Here is a 9,897-nt window from a genome sequence, read left to right on the forward strand (position 1 = left end):
AGTACATTTTAAACCAAGAGACACTAAGAAGACAGAAAAGAACAGAGTGAAGCCAGCTTTTCCAGCTGATGAAGAGGGCTGATTTATATTCAACTACAGCAATGACTAAAATACCTGACATTAAAGTGGAACTAACAGCGATTTAGCAACATGAAATCTTATCAAAATCTGTTCATATACACTCCCAGCAAGAATATGACACTTATTTAAACATTTTCTGACAAGCGAGCACTTAGATATGGTCATTTTCACATAAATTCTTGTTTGGGAATTACGTATACTAAGGCATTTGTGAAAATTCTATAGCAATATAGAGTGGGAAATTGGCTGTGCATTTGGGCAATTAATAGACACTGCAGTAAATAAAACCTAAAAAAAACATATTTTCTTGTCCAAGACTGGAGTCTTCGCAGACCAGTGCACTACAGCCAATCAGAGCTACATTAGGCCTTTATACAAACAAACCATTTGCCACACGGGCCTGCAATCATTCAATTTGAACTGGACTGTGTGTTTACAGGCAGTTGCAACAGCGCAACTTTAGATCATTAGAACGCATTCCCCAAAAGCTACAAAATACACCTAAATGGATTTCTGAAAATATGTAAATACCACGGGAGTCCTGTTACATTTGGGAACGGTACAGTCCTATTGATCAAACAACCGTGCTTCTACAGTACATCTGCATTGCTTGCTGTTTGGGGTTTTAGGCTGGGTTTCTGTATACCACTTTGGGAAATCTGCTGATGTAAAAAGTGCTTTATAAATAAATGTGATTGATTTGATTGAACCGTGAAAAGGTAGGCACTCTCTCCCTCAGTTATGCACATAAACAACAACAAGATCAACAACTAATGCTAGCCAGAGCAAGATGTGTCACGACTTCCGCTGAAGTTGGCTCTCCTGCCTATTCGGGCGGTGCTCGGCGGTCGCCGTCACGTCCTACTAGCCACTACCGATCCCTTTTTCGTTTGTCTGTTGGTTTTGTCTTATTAGTTTCACCTGTGTGTATTTTAGTTTAATTAACGTCCTTATATGTAGTAGGTTGTCCCGCCCTTGTTTTGTGCGGGATTGTTTTTGTATTCGTGTCATTTGGTGTAGCACTTGTGTTTTATTCTCCGGTCTATTTTGATCCTGTGTTGGATTATTCACCCTGTGTGTTGGGTTGACCATGTTTTTTGTGCGCCGGAGAATAAACTGTTCGAATCACTGAAACCTGCTCTCTGTGCCTGATTCCACCCACCTTGATAAAACGTGACAAGATGAGCTAAAATCTAACGAAGGAACATTAGATACACAAGATCAACAACTAATGCTAGCCAGAGCAAGATGAGCTAAAATCTAATGACGGAACATTATATAAACGCTCTCAAACTGTTTCAGCTAGTTGGCCATCAAAATTACAATGATAATGATGGGCAATTGTAGCCTACTCATCTTTCTGCAGCTTGCCTGCCGATACATGCTTGTCCCAACCAAGCACCCTAAAGTTGGCTAGCTTGCTAGCTAGCTACTTCCAGAAACAAATTAGAGAACACCTCACTCTGACCATTTTACTTGCCGTAGCAAGTAAAATGTAACACAAGAGAAATGCTAACTGGATAACAGTTGTTCAAGTTTTTGCTAGCTAACCAAATGACACCTGCATCTCTAGCTGTGTTTCGCCACCAAAAAATAAAATGATGGGAAAATGTCAGTCACTCACCCACTTCTCCAATGGCATGACATGACATGACATCGTTAGGCTCCGTGTTTTTAGCTTGCTGCATAAATAGGACTAGCCTATTAGCCACGTTATGACTGAATTGTGATCATTGCCCTTGCTAGTTTGATTGTATTGACATTCCCAGCCTTAGTTACAGTCATCCATTTTTGTCCAAAATATTGAGTCATTGAAACTGAAACAGTGCATCCCGAATGGAGGCAGAAAACAACGTACCAGGCCAGCTGGGATTTACAACCTGATTGCAATATTTTTTGGACTACCAAGAAATGCATTGGTGAGTTATATTAGTCATGCATTGAACTGCATCCATCTATTCTGCCAACAATGGAATGTTGAGTCAAATAGAACCAATTTTAAAAACCTCTTGTAAAGTTGGTTCTGTAGCATAAACTGGGAATTTTATATTCTTGACTGATATGATGATTGTCTGTTTCATATCTGCAGTAGTTAAAACGCTGTCAGTTCCACTTTAACATAGCAGGGTGATAAATATGATTATGCACATAGAAATAGACTCAATAGAATGAATCTATTTCTATGGTGAAACACTCAGTGTTCAACATTTGCAGCTGGTGGAGGCTCCCTGGGAAGTAAATCTTGTGTTGTCATATTTGCAAATACAGCATGTCAGTTAATATTCTGAATAATCCTACCATGAATTACTTAACCAAATACAATATGGCTGATTAGGCCTATACCTGGAATTATTACTGTAGCCTATGATTTCTGAACCTTTATCTATCAGATACATTAGGTCATACCTGTGAAAGAATACTTCTCGTAAGTTATTTAAAAAAATAACAGTAACCTTTTATCATTCTCAAAAAAGCTGGGTTGTCTTATCAGAGTAGATCATGGTGAACGTGCAGGTAGATGGAGGAATTCAGATATGAGGTCATTGTTTTTAGCACTACCTACAGAGTTCTTTAACTACACCACGCAACATGGTCCAGTGTACCAGTAAATCAGCACCATCTACTGTTTCATTTTTTTTTTAAATTCCCACTGTCTTGGAGCTAGAATTGGGGTCAGTATCTCAAAAAAGAGTAACGGAGAGCAACATACAATACGGCAAACTAAATAAACAAGGAATTTGTGGTAAGTAAATGTGGGAAGCCATTTTTATGCACCTGTTGCTGTATACTGACTCTGTGTAGAACACAATGTCCTGTCTCAATATCCACAGTCACAGTGCTTGTGTAAGCTTCTCTAAAACCCATTCTGCTGACACATATAGTCGACGCAATGATGGACACCAGCTGCCTGAGTAAAATCACTGGGGAAGCCAAACCAGAATAAAAGCCATATTGCAACCTATGTGTTGTGATAATTGCGTTGTTTGCTCTATAACCTGTTACTTCATATGTCTTGACACCGTGATATATAGGCCTAATGCCGAGACAATAAGAAGACACAGTGGCAGAATAAACACCTTTGTTTCATCACAAAACCGGAGAGCAACATCTGTCCGGTGGAGTCCACACAGAATGTTGCATGTAACAAACAGTTACATGACCTACAGCATCATCAAGCAAGGTAATGTTTCCTACATCTTCAGACTACTACATATCTATTGATTTAGAACACTGGACTATTACCCAAGTCGCAATGAAAACAGGAGCTGCTTCCACTATTCCAGCACCATTTCAGCTTCATCATTTCAACATCGTCAAATCACCTAAGCTAAGTCTAACACGGGACAACTTAAAGATACCAAAAACAATTTAGTCCAATCAACGTAAGCGGAACATCATGTGGCTGTCCATGGTTCTGATTTCTGTGTTTGTGTGTGTGTGTGTATGCGTAAGTAGAAAATACATGTTGACTCACCTTACTGCCATCCTCCTCTCTTTCATGTTGACGAAATCACTCTGTCATACAGTACAAGCTTTAATTTGTAGTTTTCCAAGGCTACCTGTCTAAAATGCTTGCTCGCTAGCCTAACTTCATGTCGTGGGCAACGTTAGCTAGTTAACATTAGCCTTCTACATCTAGCTACATACTGAACTCCCATCCTCTCAGGCCAGGGGCACAATGTATTAAGTTTAGTTAGCTCGCTAGCTAGCCACCAGAGGACAACAACACAACAAGATACAACTTGAATTGTTGTATCTGTCAATGATGTATTGCTCTCGATGTGATGTGATTGGTGTGAAGCTAAATCCAAACTGGTTTCACTTGACATATTTTTTGGTGCACCAGGACCATTCAAAGCTGAGTTCACTCAGTTTAGCTCAACACTGATTGGATATTATTGTACTTTTTTCTTTTAACAAGGGAGTCCAAATGCTCGCTGACTTCCCTTGCATTCATGTTATGGGCGGCAACAATATCATACTCTTTTTGACTAGACAGCCTCAGATAGATGGGCTACACATACAGAGACAGGGGGCACAGTTTTTCTCGCTGATACTTTCTCCAGTGAGATACACTACATTAATAAAAGTATGTGGACACCTACTCATCGAACATCTCATTCCAATATCATGTGCATTAATATGAAGTTGGTCCCCCCTTTGCTGCTATAACAGCCTCCACTCTTCTGGGAAGGTTTTCCATTAGATGTTGGGATGTTGCTGCAGGGACTTGCTTCCATTCAGCTTTTCCACACCAATCTCGACAAACCATTTCTGTATGGACCTGGCTTTGTGCACGGAGGCATTATCATGCTAAAACAGTAAAGGGCCTTCCTCAAACTGTTTCCACAAAGTGGGAAGCACAGAATCATTGTCATTGTATGCAGTAGCATTAAGATTTCCCTTCAATGGAACTGAGAACGAACCATGAAAAACAGCCCCATAGCATTATTCATCCTCCACCAAAATTTACAGTTGGCACTATACATTGGGGCAGGTAGCAACCTCCTGGCATCCGCCAAACCCAGATTAGTCCGTTGGACTGCCAGATGGTGAAGCGTGATTCATCACTACAGAGAACTGCTCCAGAGTCCAATGGCAGTGAACTTTACAGCCCTCCAGCTGAATCTTGGCATTGTGCATGGTGATCTTAGGCTTGTGTGCAGCTGCTCAGCCCTGGAAACCCATTTCATGAAGCTCCCGACGAACAGTTCTTCTGCTGACGTTGCTTCCAGAGGCAGTTTGGAACTCGGTACTGAGTGTTGCACCCGAGGACAGGCGATCTTTATGAGCTTCAGCACTCGGCGGTCCCGTTCTGTGAGCCTGTATGGTCTACCACTTCGCACTGAGCCATTGCCATCAACTAATTTGAAGAGGTGTCCACATACTTTTGGTGACGTAGTGCACATTCAGCCTCTTGGAAAATGATGAAACATTATTTGATGTTGTTTTTGTTTGTTTTTTGTTCATGGCTTCCCTTGGCACCATCAATACACGTCACTGCTGAAATGAGATTTTAGAAAGACTGACTTTTCCATTTGCTCCATTTGTTTGTTGATTCGAAAATAGAAATGACTTGTATTCTCTGGTAGTTCTGCTAATTGTCATGCAGAACATTCATTATGAAACCTATGCATTGCATTGTATGAGCATAGTTACTGTGTGTCTCCAGCCCCAACTACAGATGAGTCTTCCTATATTGATCACATCTGCAGGGAGATTGGCTCACTCTAAGTGGTTACTTATTATAACTGCATTCAAGCAGAGTGCACTGCATTATACAATCTAGGATGATGAATAAGAGAAGAAGCAATCCCTCCTCAGTAAGGACAATTGTAGCGTTACTGAATTGACCACAGGTCGACCCCAATCAAGTTGTAGAAACATCTTAAGGATGAGCATTTGAAACAGGATGCTCAGTTTCGAGTCTCGTAGCAAAAGGTCTGAATATTTATGTAAATGTGATATTTTAGTTATTTATTTGTAATAAATTAGCAAACATTTCTAAAAATAAGTTTTGGGCTTTGTCATTATGGGGTATTGTGTGTCAATTGATGAGCAAAAAAATTAACAAAAATACAGCTGTAACTTAAAACAAAATGTGGAAAAATACTTTCCGAATGTACTGTAGATTAATGAAGTGAAACTTTATGGCATTACTAACCTTGCAGGAGGGCTAACAGTTAACATAGTGTCATTGTTCATCCGTGGGTAGTGATAAATAACGATGTGACGCAACAGAATCAGGCGATGCACTGGATCCTAACTGCACCCTCTCAATTTCAATACACTAGACTCACAGTACCAGAGGACTTCATGTGCTTTTAAATAAATCAAACAAAATTGCTGCCACAGAGAAAACATACAAGAAAAAGTAGTGAATAGACACCAGGGTTACAGGAGGGTTCATGAGAACACTTTATATAATAATAGGACAATGTTAGACCACTAGTAAATCAATGCTCTCTTACTGCTCCTCTGTCTGTCAGACACAATTGATTTAGTGAAGTCACATAACTGTAGTACACTGATTCATCACCTGGAACAACCTGGTGGATGCCTGAATGAAGGACAATACCAGCTGGCCAATGGGCTATGTGCCTTTGTGTGTCTATAAATGATATTTGACTCCATTTCGATGAAGCAGAGTGAGTGCACCATTGGGGCTACGTATGTAGCACAAATACTTGCTGGAGTTGTTATTAATGACCTTGGTAAATATTGAAAAGTCTTTGAATGCTTGAGAATGGATCCTTCTGGACTTTGGCAATGTGCTTTGAAGTCTCAGTCTTTAGACTGTTCAAGACAAAAAGGAGCGAGAGAGGATGGAGATTTGTTTTCTCCATTTATTTAAAGGCCCGTGCAGAAGAAAATGTAGTTTTTCCTATTACAGTAGGGTACTTAATTGTTACCCAGAAATGATTTGATATTGATATAAAATGGCTGCATTGTGCCTTTAACCAAAACGCATTGTACAAGGACACAGCTGAAGAAGTCAATCCATTCCTCATAATGTCTAGTCTAGTCATTCACAAATATGAAAAAGAAAGGATGCTTCTTTTGTTGTTGGACAGGAAGTGGTAGTGTTACATAGTGGATTCTCTATGAGATCACTTGTTGAACAGGAAGTGGTAGAGTTACATAGTGGATTCTCTATGAGATCACTTGTTGAACAGGAAGTGGCAGAGTTACATAGTGGATTCGCTATGAGATCACTTGTTGAACAGGAAGTGGCAGAGTTACATAGTGGATTCGCTATGAGATCACTTGTTGAACAGGAAGTGGTAGAGTTACATAGTGGATTCTCTACGAGATCACTTGTTGAACAGGAAGTGGTAGAGTTACATAGTGGATTCGCTATGAGATCACTTGTTGAACAGGAAGTGGTAGTGTTACATAGTGGATTCTCTATGAGATCACTTGTTGAACAGGAAGTGGTAGTGTTACATAGTGGATTCTCTATGAGATCACTTGTTGAACAGGAAGTGATAGTGTTACATGATGGATTCTCTATGAGATCACTTGTTGAACAGGAAGTGGTAGTGTTACATAGTGGATTGTCTATGAGATCACTAATGTGACCTCTCTACCACTCCTGTTCCTGGAGCTAAATGGGTTCCTATTTACACATCATTATTTATTGGAGAATTTTCAGTAAAAGCTAACGTATGCCTCTTGTCTAGCCTGTTCCCATTGTACGAACTATGTCCAGCTCCATAGTATATTCCTCCCATCCCTTTGAGAGATATGCCCGGGTTGGATATTGAATTGTACTACGGCTCATTGCCACACAGTTAATGGCATAACTAACCCAAAACTGGTTTTGTCAAAGGTTACAACGTTGTCTTAGGAGATGATTAAACCTCACTATATTTTGAGTCCAAAAATGAATAAAAGAACTAATGGCAAATGTGAACAATTCTCCAATCAATGAAGTGCATTGACCTTTATGCCATAGCCTCTTAATGAGTTTTTATTTTCCACTGTATGCAATCTACTATGTTTGTAAAGGAGCAGCATCAATATATTTGTTGTTATACTGTGTTGAGTCTCTAGTGCGGAGCGGGGTTCTCCAGACCAGCTGTAAACAGGCTGACATGCAGGAGTGATCAGGCCTTACCGCCTTCAAACATTCATGGGAGGAGAGGCATCATGCAGGCAGGGAGGGAGGGAGGGCAGTTCAGACACTGGGCCCAAGCTCCTGCAGCCCAGACACCAGGCCTAAGCTCCTGCAGCCCAGACACAAGGCCTAAGCTCCTGCAGCCCAGACTCCAGGCCTAAGCTCCTGCAGCCCAGACACCAGGCCTAAGCTCCTGCAGCCCAGACTCCAGGCCTAAACTCCTGCAGCCCAGACACCAGGCCTAAGCTCCTGCAGCCCAGACACCAGGCCTAAGCTCCTGCAGCCCAGACTCCAGGCCTAAACTCCTGCAGCCCAGACTCCAGGCCTAAGCTCCTGTAGCCCAGACTCTAGGCCTAAGCTCCTGCAGCCCAGACTCCAGGCCTAAGCTCCTGCAGCCCAGACAACAGGCCTAAGCTCCTGCAGCCCAGACTCCAGGTCTAAGCTCCTGCAGCCCAAACAACAGGCCCAGGATCCTGTTGACCCACTGCAACCTTGCAGAAAAAGAGAAAGGACTAATAGTTGCTTAAAACAGGAATTGATATATTTATTTGTTTTGACAAGTGTCTACGACGGTGGAAGAAGGGTTTTTAAAGGACTGCGTGATGCTACTTATGTCAACAGTGTCCGACGATTGCTTTCAGCTCAGGCATAAGGAATCAGGTTGTCTGAAAACGACCCAATTTGTCTTCTTCTGATGATAGATACCACTCTGTGCCTCGGCGTGAAGAGAGAGAGCAGAATACATGACTCCCAGACATAATGTATCAGGCCCAGAGGTGTATTTTCCCCGTTACTCATTCAGTAATCCACCTGTCAACTCTGTCCACCCACACTTATTCTAATGCTCTGTGCCCTAATTTAGGAAACAGCCCTTAACGTTGTTTGGAATGTGGATGCTGCTCACTAAATGACCAACAAATCTTTCCATTAACTTCAATGTACAAAGGCTCCTTTTCTTACTCTGACATTACTTTTTTAAACTCCTCCATGCAATTTTGACCACCACTATTTCAAGTGGATTGGGTTACAAAAATGGCACGCCTCACTTTTGCTTATCTTTAGTTTTTCCAGTTATACAAATATTTTCGTACTTAGAGGCAATCATTTCCTATGAACTGCAGGAGGAACATATTGGAGTTTGACATGGACCAGAAGTTGACATGCACCTGAGACAGTTGACTGAGTATTGGCAGAAGAGAGTGCCATTCAATTGAATGTATTGTTACAGTATAGTACTCTTTCAAATCTGGTTTGTCTTGTTACACTGCGGAAGTTATCATTTTCATAAAACATTTTGATAACTTATTTTCTACCCTTGAATTCTTTGTCAATAACATCTGTGCAGTGGAAGTGGTTGGATAATACATTTGAAACGTGACATTTATGACTTTTCCATTTCGAGAAAGATGATTGAGAACATTGGTGACTCAGAGCAGAGTTGCTTCCTCATCAATCCTTTCTGATTCCTCCTCCCTCACTTTCCACTGTTATGAGCCTGGCATCAGCACTTTGTAACACATTAAAACAAGTGAATTATACTGTATTTATCAAAAGAGTGTAAATGCTACATTTAAGGGAAATCACAAGTTTTCTGGGCACCATGAGGGAGACAAATGAGTCAAATAATCACTGCAAACAATGTAAATGTTACCTAAAGTTTGCTGTGTTGTACTGACATAATGAAGTTAAAATTACTTGTTTTGAGTTAATCCCGCTCACCAAGAAAATGCATGTACTTGTTGTGAGTGTATTTAGCTCACCAAGAAAATGCATCCAGATAACTTTTTATTGTTTTAAGATATTCTGAATTGTTTCAATACTTTTTTTTTAGGTTAAAGTCAGCAGATATCTCGGTAAGATTTATTTTGAATGCAGTGCTGTCACATATGTGTTGATTTATTTCAGGGTGACTTCTTTTCCCATATTCAACTCCCTTGCAAATGCATGTCCAGTTTCACTGAAACGTTCTAGGTACAGCGCCTTTCTTCAGGGGAAACAGCAACAGCTCATCCCCTGAGTACTGGTCACATCCCCACCAGGACTACCATTATACCACAGCCTCTACCGCTGACTGCCTGGCCCAAATGTAAAACATAAAGTATGATATGGGCCCACAAGGCATTTCTATACCTAGTTTATTCAGCCAAATGTCACTGATGCAAGGTTACTATATGTACGTGCCAGTCAGCATCAAA

The sequence above is a fragment of the Oncorhynchus tshawytscha genome, linkage group LG08, assembly GCF_018296145.1.
Source record: "Oncorhynchus tshawytscha isolate Ot180627B linkage group LG08, Otsh_v2.0, whole genome shotgun sequence".
Lineage (NCBI taxonomy): Eukaryota > Metazoa > Chordata > Actinopteri > Salmoniformes > Salmonidae > Oncorhynchus > Oncorhynchus tshawytscha.